Genomic DNA, 21,413 nt, shown 5'->3' with positions numbered 1-21,413 from the left:
TAAAACTTCTGATTCATTTCGGTGTTTCACTAACTTGAAATAAGTCCCCAGATGGAGATCTGTTGTACCTCTTAGTTCCCCTTAAGGAAAAGGGAGTAAGTGGGCTTTCAGCACGATCTTTCCGTTGGGTGACTCGAATATTGAACTATTTGCCTGATCATCCAATGGAAATGCAAGTGGAAACCTTGCTAAAAACTTTCTTGGTGTGTCTTAGTGTTGATGTTTCATATACCATCTTCAGCGTTTATGTTAGCATCTGCAAGAACACAATTTGTCTTCTAACTTTTGGTTTCAGGCAAGTTAGGACAGATATTCCTTCAGTTGTTCTTTGTTCAGAATTTCTCTTTGCCTTCATAACTGCTTTAAACCAGCAGTTTTTGGTTTCAACTGAAAGTTAACCCTTGAGAAGTGGGAGTTTTTTTTTTTTCTAAGCATTTCAAGGCTCCTGCTCTTTACGTCTCTTATTCCTTCTCCTCCCCCCTTCTTTCCTCTGCCTTGACCCCTAAAGTAAATATTTCACCACGCTGATGCTTTATAATAAAAGTTTTATGTTATGCCTGTGTAATGAAAGGTAAGATGGAGCGATCCAAAGTACCTGGTGTTTTTGGATGAATTTTGGATCCTGAAGAAGCTAATCTCTAGAATGGAGGTGTACAAACCTGTTATTTTTAAATACTGACAGTAGTAATCTAAAAAGATGTTTCTTAATCAGTACCCAAATGGTTTCAAAAGTGGTTCTTTTTACTTTATTGCTTTTTGGTTCCACCTGCTCTCACTAAAGAAACATGTTTATATGCTGCAGTTACTTGAATGTGAGGCTGTGGATATACAGCGGGTTTCCATTGCGCTGTGATCTGAAAGCATAAGAAATGTGAGGAACATGACCTGGCAGCTGGGAAACCTGCAGGCAGCACGAGCAGCGCAAGTGAAAGGAACCTGCTGCTTCAGACAGCCTTGTGTGGCACCACGTTACATTAGCGATGGCGCAGCAGAAGCTTGTATTCTGCTGACAGGTTATTTTTCCATTTCTACCATTGGCCCATGAGGTTTGAGAGTATCCCTCTGTGGGAGAAATTACACAAACCTAAATTGGTTTGAGTTGATCGGTCTCAGCTAACTGGTTTAAGCAAACCTAAGTTTCTTAAGCCATAAAAATCCCAACTGTGGTATTGTACCTTTGAAATTAATTGTGGTGATGGTGGAATGCTGCAAGAAGTCATGCTGAGCTGTCATGTTGTGTTAGAAAAGATTGCTGGGCTATATCTACTACTGAAAATACAAACTCAGTTTGTTGCAGTAAGATTTATAGCATTTAAGGGGTTGTTTTGCATTTTTGCTGATGGGGTAAATACCATCAAAGTGCTTATTAATTATTAACTTCTTAGTGAAGTCTGGCTCCCCCTTGTATACACTGCTTTTATTCTCAGTTTGACTACATTAACTCGAGATGAAACGTAAATGCCAATCCTAAATTAATGATTTTTAACTGTATTGTACTCTGCAGCTTTATTACCTGAAAAAATCTCAGAATCAGGGAGCAAATCTGATTTCACTCAGGCTTTACTGACTACAAAATCTCATGGATGCAGAATAACTTTGGAAGTTGAATGCCATAAACATGAATTTACCCCTAAATGAGATAATATTGAAGAGCACTTCAAAGCCTGTTACAAAAGCTGGGCATCATTCAAATGACAATGATCAAGAGTTGAACAAAGGTCCTTCTTGTCTGCTGATGACCAACTACAGATACTTAAAGTATCAATGTACATTTAAGATGAAAATAATCGAAAAGCAGTCCCTAGCCCTAAGCAATTAAATGGTGCATTGACGCCTATGGGAAATCATTACTTTTCCTGTGTGCAGCTTTCAGGTGGGTATAAATGATTGGGGCAATTTGTGGACTTCAAATATGAACAGTCCTTGAGACCAAGGAGCTGTGGTACACCCCAGGATGGGGTCACTGATGGCACTTCTGGGGATGTGGTAGGATAGAGCCAGGCTGACAGTGCCCTGGCTGCTGAGAAAGTGCCTGAAAGCCCACAGCTGAAGGGAGAGCAGGAAATGGTTTTGTGTCATCTGGCTGCAAGGTACAGCCCAGGGATGAAGGAACAGTAGGAAGAGGTGAGTCGGATCATGTGAGCAGCTTTAGTACTGGGCAAATGGCTAGACCCTGTTTGTTCTATTTAGTATCATCATCATCAACAGCTCTATATTATGCCTGAAAATGTGTCCTGAGTATTTTTCCACTTTGCTTCCTGTCCTGTTTAGTTCTTTGGCTGCATGGGTATTTACTGAGCAGCAAGGAAAGGAAAAGCATTTTTAAGTTGGAGAGCTGTGGCAAGATGAGGAAGGCTGCAGAACCTTAAACTGCTTCTGAGTAGTGTTGTTACCCTTATAAATTAGACTTTGAGTGTTTCTTTATATTGGTTTATAAAAGGAATACATACTTCATTTGTGCTTTGAACTAGAGTTTTTTCCCTGTGAATTACTACTCCAGAGTCAGCCAGAATGATCTCTGTACTGGTGCCTTTCACGTAACTATGTCAAGCAAGTTGGTTTTTGGGGTTGTTTTTTGTGTTTTTTTCCCTTCTCCTCACAATCATAAAAGCAAAACAAGTAAATCTGCTTTATCTAGTTTTAGTTGCTTCCATTCACATTACTGCACTTTCTCTAGGGATAATCTGATGTTTTGGGTTTTCAGATAAAAATATTTTGCATTATTTTGTTTCTCGATTGCATTCCAGTTATGTTATTTCTCTGTAATTACGTTATTTTTAATTTGTAACATTGTGATGTACCAGCATCCATCATATGCAATATTCTCTTAGTAGAGCCTGGTTATTTCTGGTTTTGCACTCTGACGTATTGATCTAATGATTTATAGATATATTTGATCAGAGATCAGTTGTAAGTACTGGCATAGCCAAAATATACGTGTAGGGTTGTGCTTAGCAACCCTGCTGTCAGGGAAATTATTAGGAAAGAGTTTTGCTGGGTTGAAGAAAGGCTCTTTTCCAGAACGCTTTCTGAAAAAGGGGTAGTCTCTTAGCTCTGGTACAACTTGGACTTGTCCAGTCCTTTTTTGTGTCTCAGCCCCATAAAAATGCAGTCATACAAAAGTTGAACACAGCTCTGAGAGTTGCTTTCTCTGTGCATTGCCATCTTTTCTTCACTCTTCCTTCGTAGTGTAAACTTGTGCAGCTCAGTTCATCTCCAGGCTCATCCCTGAAATCCTAAATGTGCATAACAGAATCATTAAGGTTGGAAAAGGCCTCTAAGATCATCTAGTCCAACCATTCACCTACCACCAATATTGCCCATTAAACTGTGTCCCTAATTAGTTCATCTACCCTTCCCTTAAACACCTCCAGGGACAGTGCCTCCACCGCCTTCCTGGGCAGCCTGTTCCAATCCCTCACCACTCTTACAAGAAGAAATTCTTAATATCCAGCATGAGACCCCCTGACACAATTTGAGGCCGCTCCCTCTTGTCCTATTGTCCTATACAGAGGGACGATCGCTTTCCTGCTCCTGCTGGCAACACTATTTCTGATACAAGCCAAGGTGCCGTTGGGCTTCTTGGCCACCTGGAAACACTGCTTAGCTTGTGTTCAGCCAGGCACCAACAAACGCCCCAAAATCCTTTTCCTCTGCACAGACTTCTAGTCACTGTGTTCAAGCCCGTAATGTTTTTGGGTGTTGTTCTGGACAAAGTGCAGGACCTGGCACTTGGTCTTGTGGAACTTCATCCCATTAGGAACTTCAGCCAGCTCTTTACCCAGCAGTGTACTTGTCCAAGCCACGGACTGCGAGCTTCTACAAGAGAGTACTGTGGGAGACAGAGTCAAAGGCTTTGCTGAAGTCTAGAAAGACTACATCAACAGCCTTCCCTTGTCCACCTGGACACTTGATCATTTAAGGAGATCAGGTTAGTCGAGCAGGACCTGATTTTTGTGAACTGGTGCTGGCTAGGCCTGATCTCCTGGTTGTCCCATGCATACCATATGAGCTCACTCAAAATGATCTGTTCCATAATCTACCCTGGCACCAAGGTCAGGCTGACCGGCCCGTAGTTCCTCAGATCCTCCTCACAGCCCTGCTTGTAGATGGGAATCACATTGTCAGTACCTGGAACCTCTCCAGTTGACTAGGAACAGATAGATAAGTGGAAAGCGGCTTGACAGTCACACCTAGCAACCCCCTCAGCACTCTCAGGCGGATCCCATCTGGCCCTGTGGACTTGTGACAGTTTGAAAAAGGTTTCCATGATTGTTTGCTCTATCATATTCCCAGGGATCGAGGTAAGGCTGAGCCTGTAGTTCCCCAGATATGTCTTGCTAGTAAGAGGTCTAGGTTTAACTCCAGCTTAGCTTTCCTAAGTTGATCCCTACATGCTTGGACAGGTTGGCTGCAACAGAGCATCTAAATCCAAATTTGTGTATCTGAAGTCACATGAATTTTATTGAAAACGAGCGAAAGGAGATGTTTTTTACTCTGCAAGTAGTTAAGCTACAGAGCTCTTTGCCAAAATTGTGGCTGTTGGAATACTAAGGGTTCAGAGAGCTTCAAAAGGAGACCAGACAAGATCAAAGAGTACACTACTGCAGATTATTAAACACGCAGGAAACACATCTGTCTTTGGAAGTCCCTGGGCGATGAATGGCTGAAGGCCAAGAGATTACTTTGGGAAATTCTCTGACATGCTTCTTCTGTTCTTACATACATCTCCAGGTGACTGCTTTCAGCATTTGTTAGAGACAGGACACTGAACCTGACTCTGACAAAGTAACATCTGATTCCTTCGTGCTGAATGGAGAGTGCAAGTTTGGATATTGCAGAAGTTCTTCCAGTTCTTCGTTCCTTTTACTTTCGAAATTGAAATAATCTCGTTCCCTCCTTTGGCTTTTGACTTATGTACTTATACCTCTATAGCAAGCATATCTTGGCCAGAGACAGAGGCAGTACTACTGTTGCCTAGAGAAGTTTCAGGCCCCTTCACATATGAGCAATTCTTCTGCACATGACTTAAATGAACTTAAATTTGGCCATTTCATCTTTGTCAGCTGGTAAAGAGGGAGAGAAAATCACATTCAATCGACATACATCTGTGCTTGCTAGAAAGCTTATCTGCAGAAGCAAAACTTTGTATTTACTTATTTTTGCTGACCTAACTTATTTCTTTGAGAAACATACATGTTGAACTGCCTGTGAGGGGTTGCTTCTATGAGAGAACAGTTGCTGGTGTATCTAGATCTGTGAACTGTAGCAGACAGGAAACAACGCAAGACAACAGCATTAGTGGAGAATTACAGAATGATTTTTTAAGAGAATGTTCTGGGGTAAGACATGGAGCTTTCATGCATAAAGAAAAAAATATGTAATCTTACAGCTACATCTAGATTCATGCTTGAGTTGAAAATTTAGCTGTTTCTTCAAAGAACAGAAGTTTTCAATGCCATTTTAAGCATTCACTTGTATGCTGGCCTAGTGCATCTGGATGACACAATGAAACATATGCATCTTTTTTCTCCTCTCTTCCCAGTCCTGTAAGAACTTTGGGTTTCTAGAAAGATTCTGGAGATCAACTGCAATGCAAATCAGGGTATGCCAGAACATATTTATCTCGTGTCATTAGCAATAGGACCAGAGGGAATGGCTTCAAGTTACGGCAGGGGAAATTCAGGCTGGACATGAGGAAGTATTACTTTTCAGAAAGGGTGGTCAGGCACTGGAATGGACTGCCAAGGGAGGTGGCGGAGTCACCGAGCCTGGGGGTGTTCAAGGAAAGACTGGATGTTGTGTTGAGGGACATGGTTTAGTGGGAGCTACTGGGAATAGGTGAACGGTTGGACTGGATGATCTCTTAGGTCTTTTCCAACCTTGGTGATTCTATGATTCTATATGTGTGTGTATATATATATATCCATATGTAGGGAGGTATAGTAAGGGTTTTGCCATGAGCTTTCAAGTGTTTTAACATCAACTCTGAACAAAATGTTAGAATAACTTTGCAGCCATCCAAATGTAGCACTGTTTTCCACCACATGTGCTGCTGGTTTGGATCTCTGCTTCAATTATCATTCACTGTTCTAAAATGCAAGTTAATTGAGTTTTAGTGCAGTGAAGATGCTGAATCCAGGCTCTTTGAATGGCAACGTGAGGTGAACCCTCACCCCATCCCCACGGGCAAAAGGAGCAGGATGACCTGCTGCCATCTGACCCAGCTCCTAGGTGTGAGGTTGGCCCCGCACTGCGCTCGTTAGCACTTGTACCACTGCTACCTTCAGATGCGAGGAGGGAAATGTGGTTGGGGGACCCTTCATAGCAGATAAACCCTCAATTCACAGCCAGGTTCTGAACTGATCTCTTCCTCACGTAAAGGCTTTTGTAGCTCTTTCACTTGACTTTGAGCACTCCTGCCTTTCCTCTCTCAGTATTTAGCTTTGACTTTCTTCTCCTTATCTGTCACTGGAGAGTAATTGTCCCTTTCATAAGGACCTTGCTTTGACCTTAAGCAGCAGTTCCTGTGGCACCTGATGTGCATTATGTACTATATATACTGATGAAAGAGCGAGGTACAGTGCTAATATCTTCCTTGATGTTTCTTTTTTTTTTTTTTTGTAATCTCTTTCAAGGAGCTCTTTCAGATGGGACATGAAAGCTTTTCCAATTATTATAAAATTCCTTGTGATTTTTTTTTTTTAACCCGAAATACAGGCTTATGTTTAGAATAGCTGAGGGAAAAAAGCAATCACCATCTTAACAGGCTGTATCAGCAATATCCAAGCTGTTATCAGCTCTTGTTTTCTGTCCTTTGGTCTGGGTTTGAATGTGAAATGGGTAATTTGTTATTAAGTGTATACAGAGCCTTTTGTGGGTGCCCACGTACATTCTGCAGTGTGGTTTTTTTTTGGTTTGTTTGTTTTCCCAACATGAGATATCTTACAGGTGAAAGGCAGAAGTTTTTAGGAGTCTGCTCAGAGAGGCTGCAACAGGACGTAGGTACTGGGGAGGGAGCAGCCTGCTTTCAGGGCATGGTTGAGGAGATGAGCACACTGAGACAAAAGAAGAAGACTGCAGAGCTGTCCTGCAGCAGACACCTTTCTGTGCTTGCACCCAGAGGCATACATGAGCTGCCTGTGGCAGGTCAAGGCCACCTGAAATTAAGAACTGTTCTGTGAGCAGAGGAATGGGGAGGCCCCTGGGCTTTCACCCTTGCTGGAAAGAGGTGGGTGCAGAATGAAACGGGTACAGAATCTGGGCTTTATTTAGCTTACAAGAGGAAAGCTACAAAACTGCCAGTCGTGCATAAAAAGGAAAAAGTAGATGTGTTATTGAGAGTAATGAGCAACGCACATTCTGTAGCAAAATTAGGAATAGGATTGATAGGAGAACTACTGACAAGTGTTACCAGGAAACAGTAAAAAATCACAGCTGGTTTCATGGCCAAACTGTGCAAAATGGCTTGGAAATCTTCAGAGATGAACTCAGTAACGTTGAGAAACAGAACAAAAAGTGGAGTCAAGATGCTGAAGAATACTTGAACATGGTGTTGGCTCACCAGCCTTTGTCCTGCTCCCTGGCAGACTCAGGCTGCACTTGTTCAAGAGTGACCTGAGAGATGGGAGCCTCTATAGCACCAGATTTTCTTCACCAGGCGAAGAAAATTTGGGGTGTACTGCAAAGCACACTGAAAAATCCTCCTATGTTTGTGCAAAACTAAAATGCAAAGATGCAAAGGAGAAGACAAAATGCAACAAGAAGATTCATGTTCTGCGAAAGTGCAGTACTAGAATCATAGCAAAATCAGCAGGCAGAGAATGTATATGGAGGTGTTCAGTGCTGCACTAAGATAATGTCCAAGTGGGGCTATGGAGGCATCCTCCCTGTGATGTGAGAGAATAAACTCCCTGCAAGTCATGCCAAACAGAAGCTGAATGAAGGTGTGATTGTCATATGGCAAGGACAAAGTAAATGGTACACAGGGGTCCTGGAAAAGCAAGCATGCTTGTATTAAAGATAACATGTTAAACACAGAACTACTTAGTATACGTGCAAGCTGAGCCTTCCCAATAAAATGTACAGATTGCTTAGATAGTAGATGTACAAACGAAACAAACTCAAATAACCCATAGAATAGGGAAAACAGCATGATAGGCACAATAGTTCCTTCAGAGTAAAAGTTTCTTTACTCTATACCCATGGGATGCTATGCTTGGTTACCAAGAAATTAAACATGGAAGGACGAAATACAGAGAAAATGAGCTGTGGTCACTGCTTTTGGAAGGCAGAGTAAAGGTGGCAGCAGCGAGGGAGGATGGAGGTAAGTCCTCCAGGGAACTGCGGGACTTCCCATGAAAGCCTCCTTGAGCCAAGGCCTAAGTCTTCAGCAAAGGAGAGACTTCTGCTCCTCATATTGTTTTCTTCTTTTTTCTTTTTCCTTCTGAAAGAAGAGAGGACTGGTGAGTGATCTAAGATTAAAGATGCAGCATTGCAGTTTGGGGGCATTATGTCAGTTGCGAGAGATCAGCCTATAAATTAGAAAGAAGTGAGCTCAGAGGCATTACTAGAAAAGCCATTAATAGAAAAGCCAGATATAATCCTTGATAAAACCATGAACATTTGCCAAGCAAAGGAAATTCCCAGTGTGTATGATAACATAGAGACAGCAGGCAGTGCTCTGAGCATGACAAAAAAATTAAACTCATTACAAGCCAGAGACGTGGGGCAGTGTGTCCTGCAGAGCTAAACAATCATCCCCAGGGAGATCAATTGGCATTGAAAATGAAGCAGCAGCCTTGTTCTGGGGGGGATGCAGGTAAAATACGTAACAGATGATGCCATTTTGCAGGCAGGTGTGCAGCGTGGGCCAGGAGAGGAGGGACAGCTCACAGGAATCCTTCACAGAAGGAGCTGCTACTGCTGCAGCAGGGAATCATCAGCCTGAAAGGGGAACTGAGCTCCTGTTGAGTTGGATGCTGTGCGTAAGTCAGCGTGAAGCTAGAATACTGGAAGAGAAACGCAGTCAGGAGAAGATAAACAGATGAAATTCAGTGTTGGAGCTGCACACTTATCCCTGCAGAGGGAAGATGTGAACTACGTATATGTAACAAGTTGGGAATAGCATACGGTTGTTAAGACATTAAAAGGCTGTATGTTGCCCTCCTGAACTGATGGGAGAAGTGAAGTGAATGCTGCATTAGGAGAAAAAAGAGATCACTCAGTAATGCATCCAGAGAACCCAGCTTTGCTGTATTTTTTCCAGAGGCTGAAAGACACAGTGAGTAGACTTGCTGCTCTGGGAAACAAAGTGCTTAGAGCTGAGCACATGGGGGAAGATACAGCTTTAGGGTTTGGCTCCAGCCAGATGAATGGGGGTTAGGGAATGGGCCTGCACCAGAGGGCAGTGGGCATGGAACAGGCTGCCCAGGGCAGTGGACACAGCCCCGAGCTGTTGGAGCTCAAGGAGCATTTGAACAATGCTTTCAGACACAAGTTTTGGTTAGTCCTGTATGGAGCCAGGAGTTGGACTCAATGATCTTCACGGGTCCCTTCCAATAGAGCTGCTGTGCAAGTGGCAGAATCTCTTCTGGCTTCTTAGTTTGGAGATGAAAATATGGTTACATGCTTTGTCATCTCATGCAATGGAATTACCACACAGCACTCCTTGGAGATGCCATTCCCTGCAAACCACGCTGTCTGACACCACACTTTGCACAGGCTCTGGGGCAGTCAGAAGATATAAATGTACGACCAATCCCTAGCTCAGGCTCATGGTCTCCTCTGCTTGCTGTCAGCAAAGCCAGCCCTGGCAACGCCTTGGGCCTTGCCCCCACTTGTTTCCAGCTGGCGCTGCAGCTCTGGGAAGGCTGCTGTTGTAAAATTCTTTGATACGAGTACTCTTTGATATGGGGAAAACCTACCAGAGTACTAAGTGGTGGGAGAGAGGTGGCAGAGGGAATAAGACCCAAGAATTAGATGAAGGCAGCACCCTTTGATCTCTGTGCCGGCTGGCTTCTTTCTAGGACCTGAGCCAGTTTGCAAGGGTTGTCTGCCAGGTATTGCTATCTATATTCTTAGTTCCCCACAAGCAAATCTTGCCCACAGGATTTATTCAAGTTTCTCCCATTTACATTCTGTTTTCTTTTATTTAGCCTGGTTTGAGTTGCCTAGTGGCTTCCAGTACTCTGTGCTTGGAGCAGCTAACCTTGCTACTGAGCAGCGAGACCCCCAGATGGTGACCCAGGGACTGGGGCACAAATCACAAGTGGGGTTGGGTTGGGTTTGCATAAGTCCAACCTCTCTTGGGTCCTGAGTCATTGGTGGGCTGCTGCAGGCTGAGCTGAGGCATGCTGCTTGTGGTTGGGACAGTCCTCATGTGAGCTGTTCGGTCAAACCCAGAGCAACATTGCTTTGGAGTTTGGGGAATTTTGCCTCTGGCTTCAATCAGTGTTCACAAATCCTGTTAGACCTGAATCACTGCAATCCCTGACTCTGCTTCGAAAGCATCAGGAGAAAAGAATGGTTCCCAAAGCTGATATGTGATAGATTTGTCTCTTCAGAATACTGCTTACACAGATTTTTGGCTTTAGAAGAGGATGGGTTTGTGGGCTGTAGTTCCTAGTGTCCTCTCTTACTGCTCTGTACTCACACCCTTCTGCTGCAATGGGAACCTCACGTGGGGCTGTATTACAAATACTGAAGACTTTAGCACATGCAGTTTCCCATCCATTCTCAACATCAGCTACTGGCTGCTGGGTCACATCTGCAATTAAAGTTGCATTTCTTTGGCTGAAGTTATACTTTGAAATCTGTTTAATTACGGTGCTTTAAAATCATTGTTGGAGACTCTTCTCTCTGTTTTAACTGAGATCTGAATTACACTGATACTCTTTTGCAAAGCTGAGTCTGTTAAAGCGTGTCCACATGGGTTTGCAATTGGTTTCAATAAATGGAATTAAAACCAGATTTTGCTGAAATTGCAGCAAATTTTAATGCAAACAGGGCCTCGGCAAGCCTGCAAATTCCCTCAGTTCCTCTGCATTTCCCTCCTGTGCGACACTTGAACCTTTTCCTGTGTTTCAACTCACAATGAACCAGTCTGCAGGTTCTCCAGTACCCACTCTTTCCTGAAACAATCAACCTCCTTTGAGTTTAGCAGCCTCTCCCCTGTCCCTGACTGGCTCCTGCGCTTCCAATCAGGCACAGAGGAAACATTTAAACACGCAGCCCCTCTGCCTTGCCTCCCTGGCTCTGTTCAGAGCAGGATTCAGCCATGCAGCTCAGCCCAGGTAAGGCCCCACTTCACAATCTGCATTGCTGCCACGTTGCCATGTCTGAAAGATTATTCCCTCAAAGCGGCTTGATTTACTATTATGTATATATTTTTTGCCTCCTCTCTGCACAAAGTGGAGCAGAGCCCAACACTCTGCTCAGTGCCTGGGGGCAGCAGCACAGGGCGAGCAGCTCTGGCAATGGCAGTCCTCATGGCAGCAAAACCATGGGGACACACACTTCTCACCAAAGCCCTTCCCTTCCCATATCCTGCTGACTTACCATGAGGGCTGAGTATTGTTCCCCATGCCCACGAGTCACCCAACGTGGTGTGCAGGATCCTGAGCTGCAGGACAGTTTTTCCAAGTTGTTTGTTTTGAAAGCTCTTAAGAGCAGTATGCTATCAGCTGAGGTTTCTAATTAACTCTGAATAGCTAGGCTGCTGCCACTCAAGTATAATTCTCATTAGCATCTCGGCTAACAAGCTTCAGTGTTTGCCCTCCTAATTAGCTTCTAGTTATGCGTCTTTCCCTATCCCGAGATGTGCTGTTGTTAATTGTAGTTCCAACTGCTTTTACAGCAAAAAGAGACTGCTTGCAGTGCTGTTTTATACAGCCCGATACAGATCAGTACCCAGGGTTGCAGCTGTGGATTTGTTATCTGCCTGTACGTGTGTGTCTACATGGTATGATCATACAAACAGGAGAGGGCAGAGCTTTTAAAATGCAATAGGAAATGTCTTCTCTTAGACCGGTGGAGCGATCTCAAATGAGTCTGCTTAAAGCAGACCACAACTTTCACAGCTAACGCTGTGGGAATCGCTTTCCAATTTCTGGTGCAGCTGTCCACACAAGTGCTGCATTTCTGTGTCCGTGGGTTTCCATGCATTTGCCAGTGCCCTGCAAAGCGCCTCGTTGATGCTGAGCTTAGAAAGCGAGTGTATTTGTGTGTCGCCCCGACAGAGCGTATGTGAGGTTAGCTATTCCTTCTGGCTGCTGGCTTCAGGATGGTATTTCTGTGAAATGCTCTTAGCACGGTTTAATGTATGCTGTGGGTTGCATTAACCCCTCAGTGCCTGCAGCTGGGGAATACCAAGAGCACGCTGGGTGGAAGCAGCACTCTGCAGCTCTGTAGCAGGCTGATGTGCTCAGCAGGGTGTGGGGGCACAGAGTTCCACTAGAGCAGGATGAAGCATGCAGATGAGGAGAGATACGTCCTACAAGTTTCACCAAATACCTGGAGTTATCCATTCGCAGTCCCACCAAATATATCTACTCTCTGCAAGCTTCCAAATTACATAGTTTCCCAAATAGGGGAGAAAGTATTGCTGTTTGTGAATCTTCACCAGTGGGCTTCTCCTTCAGGCATTTTCAGAGACCTTCTGTTATCACTTTTTCTCAATGGAAACCTGCTTTTTTTCTCAGGATTCTAAATTTGGTTTAAGTAAGTGATAAAACATGAGATAATGGCCTTAAGTTGTGCCGGGGAGGTTTGGATTGGATAATAGGGAAAATTTCTCCTCAGGAAGAGTGGTAAAGTATTGGAACAGATTGCCCAAGGGACGTGGTGGGGTCACCATCTCCCTGGAGGCGTTCAAGAAATGTGGAGATGTGGCACTGAGGGACGTGGTCTAGAGTGGTCACAGGCACAGGCTGGCAGTTGAACTGGATGATCTTATTGGTCTTTCCAGCCTTAATGTTTCTACGATTCAGGTAGGACAGGAGGGCAGTGTGAAATAAATCTCAATTTTAGTGTAGGGTGTGCAAATCCATCTGTTTTGGTAACTGTTTCCTGCTTTTTGTTTTCTAAACTGAGAAATAAGGTCTCTCTGTTCTTTTTTTTTTTAGTATTTTTAAGAGAACTCATGTAACCCTGTGATGTTTCACCAAACTCTGGTTCTAGAGGACCTGTGTGAGAACATCCTTGCAGCCCAACAGAGTCCTTTTAAAGCGGTGCACAGACACAAGAGCTGCCCAGGGCTTTAGGGAGAAATCCTGCTAATTACAGTGCTTTACTTTATAACCCATTGAAACGCATTGCTGACATTAATAGCAATAGATTTAATTAGACCTAGGTCTTTCAAATTTAATCGCTTTAGAAAAAAGTGCAAGCACTTTGATGGGCCTGAGCAAGTCAAAGGGATGGGGAATATGTTTACATAATGACAGTTGCATGTTCATTTGCTTTTGTTCATTTAAGATTCAAACTTTTGGACATAAATTACTCATTAGTTTTTTTAGCTGAAAAAAGTGACCAGAATTTAGAACAAAACCCTTTATGAGAAGCCGATTTCCTTGATCCAGCTGCTTACATCCAGCTAATGTGTTGGGAAATAGAAGAAATGATGGTGAGCAAATCTCAGTGTTTGAATTAATTTCAGTTACTTAGTGAAGAAGCATATTTAAATGAACTGTCTAACCTCTTTTATCTGCCAGACTGAATTCCAAATCACAAGTATGCCATTTGCTGCGCAGTTCTTTAACATTGCTACTTGCAGATGGCGGCCTCAAGTGAAGCACCCTCCCTTGACTGAGCTTGTTTTAGAAGCTTTAAAGTAGAAGTTGAGTATTGGAGAAAAAAGAGATTTCAAGTGAGGAATCTGTAGTTTATGTATTAAATACAGATTAAGGCAGGGAATTAATCAAAGGCAGCAGAAAGAAATCAGAACAACGTGTTCTAATGGTAAAGGAGAGAAAGATGCAAAGCATTTAAGATAAAGCTGGTGGATGCATGGTTGTCCAGACACTGGGGGACTCTGCCCTCAAAAAGGAACAAAACCCCTATTTTAGATCAAAATTCTGCAGATGCTGCCAATGTGTTCCTGTGAGTCATCAGACAATCAATATATTTTACTGCAGAACACACATAAGGGCTGCTCCAAAAGTAAAGCCTCCTATTTTATTCTGCCGGCTCACAATGTCAGAGGCAGATGGTGCGGGGATGGCAGTAGAGTTTGGACCTTCCCATCAATATTACCTTATGCTGATGATTGGCTTCAACATGCTGAAATGTCTCAAAGTTTGTGTCGGCTGGGTCCCACAAGTGCTCAGTGTGGAGCACACTGCCCATCTTGGCTGGACTGTCCTGCAACAACCACCATGTAGTCCAGAATTGGTGCCTTCTGACTTCTGTCGGTTCAAACCAATGAAAGGGGTGTGTGGCCAACAATTTCCCAGCAATGGCACTGACACAGGAGCTGTGAAACTGTGTGTCATCTCTGCAGGTGCAGATTTTTACGAGCGTGGCATGCAGACTCTTCTTCATTGCTGCTGAAAATGCGCAGCTAATGGTGGTGACTATGCTGAATAACAGTTTTGTAGCTGAGAATTTGCTCTATCAAATAGTGTTATTGTGCTCTTCATCTCTGTAGTTTCCATGGAAATGAATAGGAGGCATTAATTTCAGAGCAACCTATGTATTCTGTGCTTTTTAGGAGGCCCCCAGTTTGTGAGGGTTTCAGCATTCTTCATGTTCCAGATAAAGACTCCTCAGAAGACTTGAGATTGTGCTGTAGCTGCTCTACTGTCCTCAAAAATTTCTAATTTGTAAAACTGAACATGTAGGACTTCTCATGATCTCCGTCCTTTTGAACATGGTCTGCCTTAAGTATTTTGTGTCATCAAAGCAGCTTATATGTCACTTGCCTATTGTCAAAAGTGACAATTATTTTTCTTAGTTTGACTGTTAGCTTAATTGGTGCCATGAACTTTTTGTTAAGGCAAGCAATAAATTATATTCTGGCATAGAAAAATGATGATAAAGCACCATCTATGCTGACAGTGTAGAAAGAATAATGTTGAAATAACTCATAAACAAACTGGTTGAGTAGGTTCCTACATGGACCAGATAGAGCCCTGACTCCCCCCAAATTAAGTAAATGTTCATGAAATTTTTGAATCTGAAAACTGAGGGGATTTCAAAACCCTAATTCCTTCTTCTAACAAGTCTGTGATCCAGGCCATTTCTTACAGCAGACCTGCCTTTCTGCATAGATTGTTAGAGAGGGCATCCCCTTAATTATTTATACTATACATACCAGGTGTGCTGATTAAGAAATTTCCCTTGAGGCTCCAGAAGGAAATGAATTCCTAATAAATGCATGAGATACTGGAACAATGCTAGAATCTCCTGGATGAAAATCAGTCATCTGTGTCACTGATTCTTCTTACGGTCGTTTTAAAAACTGTAACAGAAACTAAGCTTCTTACACTTGTCATCCAAAGTGTATCAGAGGTGTCAGGAAATTGTCCTTCCAGGGAATTGGGAAACAAGGAAAGAATACGGTTAAGAGAGTCCATTTCTTATCTCTAAGAGATGTGGAAGTGAGTGTGTTGATATTGGTGGTGAATGAGCTCATAATTAGTATTATTGCAGTGATGACTGAAACATAGTCTGAAGCCATCTGGAAAATTCTCTGTATCAAAACAGAGGACTCTGTTTTGGAAATATGGACTCTTCCTTTCTTGGCAAGTGCAACGGTTTTATTTGGAAGAGAGCTTTGTATTTGTCTGAGACATATTTCTATCAGGAGTTTATTCAGTCCAAGGAAAAAAAAAGGACCTTTGCCTGCATAACGGAAGGAGAAATGGCAATGACAGTAATGGTAGGGTCGTAAGAGGAGGGGACTGAATTTGATGTAAGGGGCAGCAGAGAAAGTGATGGATGAGTGTGAAACTGATTGTTTAACAGGAAGAAGACAAGATCCATTTTAACCAAGAGCGACGCATGGTGATCGGGACCAACACAGTTTTCTCATGCTAAGAAAAAAATCCGTTCAGTGAAATGATTGCGGAATGTACAGAAATCATTCTTATGATTTTGTAGTTAAAAGGAACTGAAGTTAACTACTTAACTGTAGTTAAAAGGCTGAAAGAGTGAGGTACTGGCAGAGAAACTGAGGACGTTATTATAGGAGCTCAAAGAATTATTTTGCTTCTGTTAAAAGGCTTGAGCTGGTATTGTTAAATAGAAGAGCAGAGAGATGTTAGGAGTAAAAAGATATTTTCAGAAAGTGGAGATCAAGTCTGAACAGAGAAAACAGAAAAGAGCATACATTCTGGCAAGTTAAACAAGGCAGGTAAAATCGATTTTGAGGAACAGCTTGCCATACTCAGAACTTCTTCAAATACACAAGAGTAGAAACCTGTCAATCTGTTTGCTTGGTAAATGATTGCAGTGTAATAAGAACACTCAAAGAACATCAGTCTGTTACGTAAAGGCTAAATAAATCTTTGCTTTACTGATCATTATGAAGGAAATCACAGAGCCTTCTCTTCTGAAGCTTTTGTATCTGGAAGAGTCTAAAGAACTGTTCTAAATCAAAGTGGCAACAGGACAAGTTTAGAACAAACTGCAAAATGCATAACACTATTGATAAAAATAGGTGGTAGCCATGGTTGCCACCCAAGGCTCCCAAATGAAGAGTTGTCAAACAGTTTTTTTTAATATGAATTAAATAACTGTTGTGGCAAGTGATGATGGCAAATGTGATGCTTAAGGAGCTCTGTACACTGGTAAATCTAACCTTCCTTGGGCAAACTTATGGAAGCTTAAATGAAGTCTTGAATTTGCAGAGTAACTATGACATATTGGATAAATGTCAAAATAGATTTTGTAGAAGGAAGCTGTCACAGATCTGTGTATTTTGGTGCCCATGGGTAGGGGTGATTTGGTTGGTAAGGTATAGTTGCACTTGCAAAGTTCCTTACCAATGACCATCAAACCTGCTAAGTTCTCAAAAAGGGAAAGTTGTCATGCAGTTTTGATCTGGTTATGGTTCTAATTAGCTAGAAATGGAATAAACAAGCCCAGAGGGTAGGAAATGAATCATCAGTTTTCCAAATGCAGGGAAGTCTCTAGCTACAAAAATCCTTGTTGGTACCCTTACCATTACATTATCTACCCATGCTTTAAAAAAGAAAGGAGAGAGAAAAATGTTACCTGCAAGAATTATTTAAGGTAGTTAGAAGTAAAAATTTCTGTGAAAATGACTGAATATTCTCCATTTTCTCACTCAAGCTAGAAAACTGCAAAATAGCACACAAGAGGGAAACTGAACCTATGCATCCATGGAGATGAAGGCACTCAGGAAAAATATATTGGTGTTACTGTGAATTGTTCTTTGAAAGTATCAACTCAATCATTAGTAGTGATCATGAAGATACATGGGATGTTAAAGACTTCACACTCACACAAAAAATCAGCCTGTGTAAATCCATGATAAGCCCAAGCATGTGACAGCTATCATGAATACAGTCAAAGTAGAAATGGTACACAGAAAAACCGCAAGAATGGTCATAGACACAGAGTGGCTTCCTGTCTGGAGAACTTAAACACAGGGTTGGAAAGGACCTGTGTGGTCATAGTGTCCAGTCCTGTCTACCACTGGCACTGTCATATATATGTATTTCTATATCTTTATCAAATGTTGCCATAGGATTCTGATTTGAATGCAACAAACTTGTCCAGTTCTGCTAAATCTTCAGTAGGTAGCTGCTCTTCATTTGTTTCTATGACCTATAATTGTTGGGAGAGAGGAATTAAATGATTCACAGTTAATTTCTGTCATGGAATAACTAAGCAAGCAAACAAACAAACAAACAAAAAACAACAAAAGAAAACTCCTATAATGATAGTTAAGTGTTCTTTTGTTGGATTGATTGGTTTTCCTTACAGAGATACTGCCGTGACCCATGGAGAAACCATGGAGAAAATGCTGTCAGCTCTGATGTTTCTTCTTTGAAGCACACATTTATCTTGGAGATTCCCAGTCCCAGAAAAGATACCTATTTGAGTCAAAGCAAACGTTTAATTTGATGCATTAGTTTCAGAGGCTGGGCTCATATCCTGAGTCTATTTCCTGACTAGGGACTGTCAGCTTTTTGAGGTCTGCAGCCAACACCTGTTCTCTAGCATGTGTGGAGCACCTTTGATTACTGATCTGGATAGAAATGTAAACTAAAGGGGGTATTTCTTCAGATTTTGTTTGTAACTTGCCACCACAGAAGTGACTGGCTTATTGATGAAGGAGTTCTCATTGCTGATGTGAATGGAGGTCTCACCAAGAATATATCCCCTAAGAGCTGGGGCCTGAGTGTTTGAGGATGTAGGATGGCACGAAGGTACAGGATGGTGGGTGTTGTAGGAATGCTATACAGGAGGGTAGATTTTCTTACGGATCTTTGCTTCATTGTTTGTTTATTTAAATGACAGCCATGGGTCTGAGAAAACAGATTACACCAAAGTGTTAAGACTTAATGCTGAGCCGAAACAGGAGGGATAATAGGACAATGCTAGCATGTTTGCCACTGAATAAAGGAGTGAGGGTGGTGGTACTGTACCAGTTTTAGGATTGGGTAGCAGGTGCTGCTGGAAGAGCACACTGTGTATTGGCATATGGTGTAATTAATTTCTGGATACTTAATTAAATAATATGTGTGGTGCAAGCAGGATTGGTCAGCGTTGTTTTCCAAACAGCAAAAGCAATGCTAAACTTTGTAAAGATCCCAAACCACTGCAAATATGGAAAATATGGAAAAAAATGGCTGCAAGTCAATGAAGATACAGTCTATAGTCTATTTTAATTCTATTCTATATATTCTATATATTTATATAGACATAAATATATATATATATATATATATTTAGAATATTCTAAATATTCTATATTTTAATTACAGTCTAATTTCTGTTCAGCTGTGTACTTCTTCCTAATACAAGTTTCCCAGCCATTTTCTGATGCTCTAGATTACAGGATATTAAACTCCACCAGCAGGTGTCTTCAGAACTGTGGGAGTCCAGTGAGCAGGTTGTGTTCATTGGCAGAGATTTCTAAATTATCACTTTCTTAAGGTGAGTGGAAACTCTGTCTAAAAGTCACTGGTGTGGAGCAGTGCTGGATGTTAGCTGTCGCTTTCTTCTTTTGTGGGAGGAGGTTTAGTGGAACTTGCTGCTCACTTTTAATGCTGTTGATAAGCTAATAATTGTGTCGCTGAGATCAGCCTGAATTTAAATCAAAATCTTGTGTTGGCCTTTTTTTTTTTTTTCTTTCCTAAATGGGCCTGAAACAAATCCTGCAGCTCTTATCCACACCTAACTACAAAATTATCTTGACAAATATCTAAAATGAATTGCAAATATTGCCATTTACCCAGCCTGCTCATCTGTCCTGTTTTAGAGCCAAATACCCTCCTATTTCATCAAAAGTGTCACTTTTCTACCACATAGCTTCTATTTTTAAGGTTAGTATATTTCGATGAGATTAAAATGTGCACATTTTCTCAAATGGCTAACCTGCCATTTCCAAATAAATGCTTCTTGTCCTCTGCTTTTCTCAAACACATATTTGAAGAATTGGAAGAAACAACAAAATTGAAGAAAATCAGGCTCAGCGTATTTAGAAGCACGTGTGTATGCATGCTCTTTAATAATAAACGTGCTCTTTTGTACTAATTAATCGTAGAGGGAGCTGTTACTTAAACTGTGTTGGTTTGTGATGAAAACACGTTGACCAACAGCTACTTTAAAAATTCCTGTAAGAAATCTTTTAATTATGATTTTGCAGCTAAACGCTTTTTGTTTGAGGATGAAGGGGGCGCAGGAAGCTAGACAGAGGGCAGAATGGGTTGTAAAACTGCAGAAATTTTCAACAGTGTTGCATTATGGAGTCTTAATCTGTTTAACAGTTGAGGAGTCCAGCCTGTTTTTAGTCTCAGCTTAAACAAAGAAAAATTCAAGGTAAAAGGACCTTGATGATGATATTAGAGATTTGGTTTGACTTTTTAACCTAAGTAAGGAGTTATTTAAAACTTCAAGTGATCAGAACTGATACATCCCTGATGATTTCAGGAGAGTAACACTGACTTATATCAGATGAACATCTGTCCCATCAGGTTATGCAAAAGAAAAGCCCGAGTTTAATTCACTGTAAAATAACGAGGTGTTCAGCTTAACTGCACAGCTGTGTTTCCTTGTCTTTAGAGCACTGACTTGCCACGCAACCCTAAAAACTTGGTTATGTGTCTTAGGCTACAATTGTGGGCCCACTCCTTTCCTTTGACCAAAATTCCAGCCTTGCCTCTTCAACATACCCAAATCTGCCTGGCTCTTGCATTGACATGGAAAATTTTGCATCCCCTGAGCTCCTGCAGGAATTGTAGAGATGAAAGTGACTGCCTTGGTCACCGATTATCATTTGCCAGGCTCTTAGCATTTGAGCCAGTATATCTGTTTTTGTGTCTGCTGCCAGCTAACAGCTTCCACCCTCCAGACACTAATCCCTGCAATTCCTTCTGTGCTTGCTTCCAGATCTTGTTCCCTCCGTGAAACTTGTCCACTGACCTCTCTGTGCTGCTATCTATTGTTGTTCCTGGGTGCCTTTCTCCCACCCCTTCCCTGTTCCAGCTTTCTTGCTGCATCCCACGAGCAGGTCCCACACTTACAAGCTCTAAACCCAGCCCGGGGAGTCAAACCTGCCCTGTTGCCAAAGCCTCAGCTCACAGCCGTGTGCTCGCAGCTTAAGATACAAATGATTGGTGTGGTGGTTTTTGTATAATAACGTAGTGGTTGTAATACTTCTCTCAGAAGTGGTTGAATTTGGGTTTGGGTTCTCTTTCTCCTGAGGGATATTCAAATCCACCTGTCCCTTCCCAGGCTGTAGGCAACCTCTCAGCCCTTCCTATTGAAGTTGTGCCACTTCAGTTGTGCTGAGAGGATTCATGCAGCCAGAAAGGAGAAGCAAGTGGGAGCCTGACTGCAGCTTACCAGTAGGGACCTCCCCTGAACAGAGGTGGGGAGCAGGTATCTGGCACCATTCCCAAACCTGCTTACTAAACATTTTGTGTAAAAACATCTCTGGATAAAAATCAAAACTAGCCCTGGAGGCAGAGTCCAAACCCAGCACCTAGCTGAGCAGGGAGAAGTTGAAACCACGTTGCCCTGGCGGCAGGTGCTGTTTTCATGCCACCCCAACCACTCCCTCCTCCTCCAGCCATGTCTTTAAATGAAAGCTGGGGTGGCTGCGCTCTCAAACTGACTCCAGAGCCATGTTGAGGAGTCTTAGCTGTGTTCAGGACTTGTCAGTCTCAAGTGGGCTTTTGTGTTCCTGAGTGGTAAGATGTTCAGCTCAGCCAAAATGG

The sequence above is a fragment of the Lagopus leucura genome, unplaced genomic scaffold (genome assembly GCF_019238085.1).
Source record: "Lagopus leucura isolate 7727_CA_CO unplaced genomic scaffold, USGS_WTPT01 Super-Scaffold_100004, whole genome shotgun sequence".
Taxonomy (NCBI): Eukaryota; Metazoa; Chordata; class Aves; order Galliformes; family Phasianidae; genus Lagopus; species Lagopus leucura.
This window is presented reverse-complemented; position numbering follows the sequence as displayed.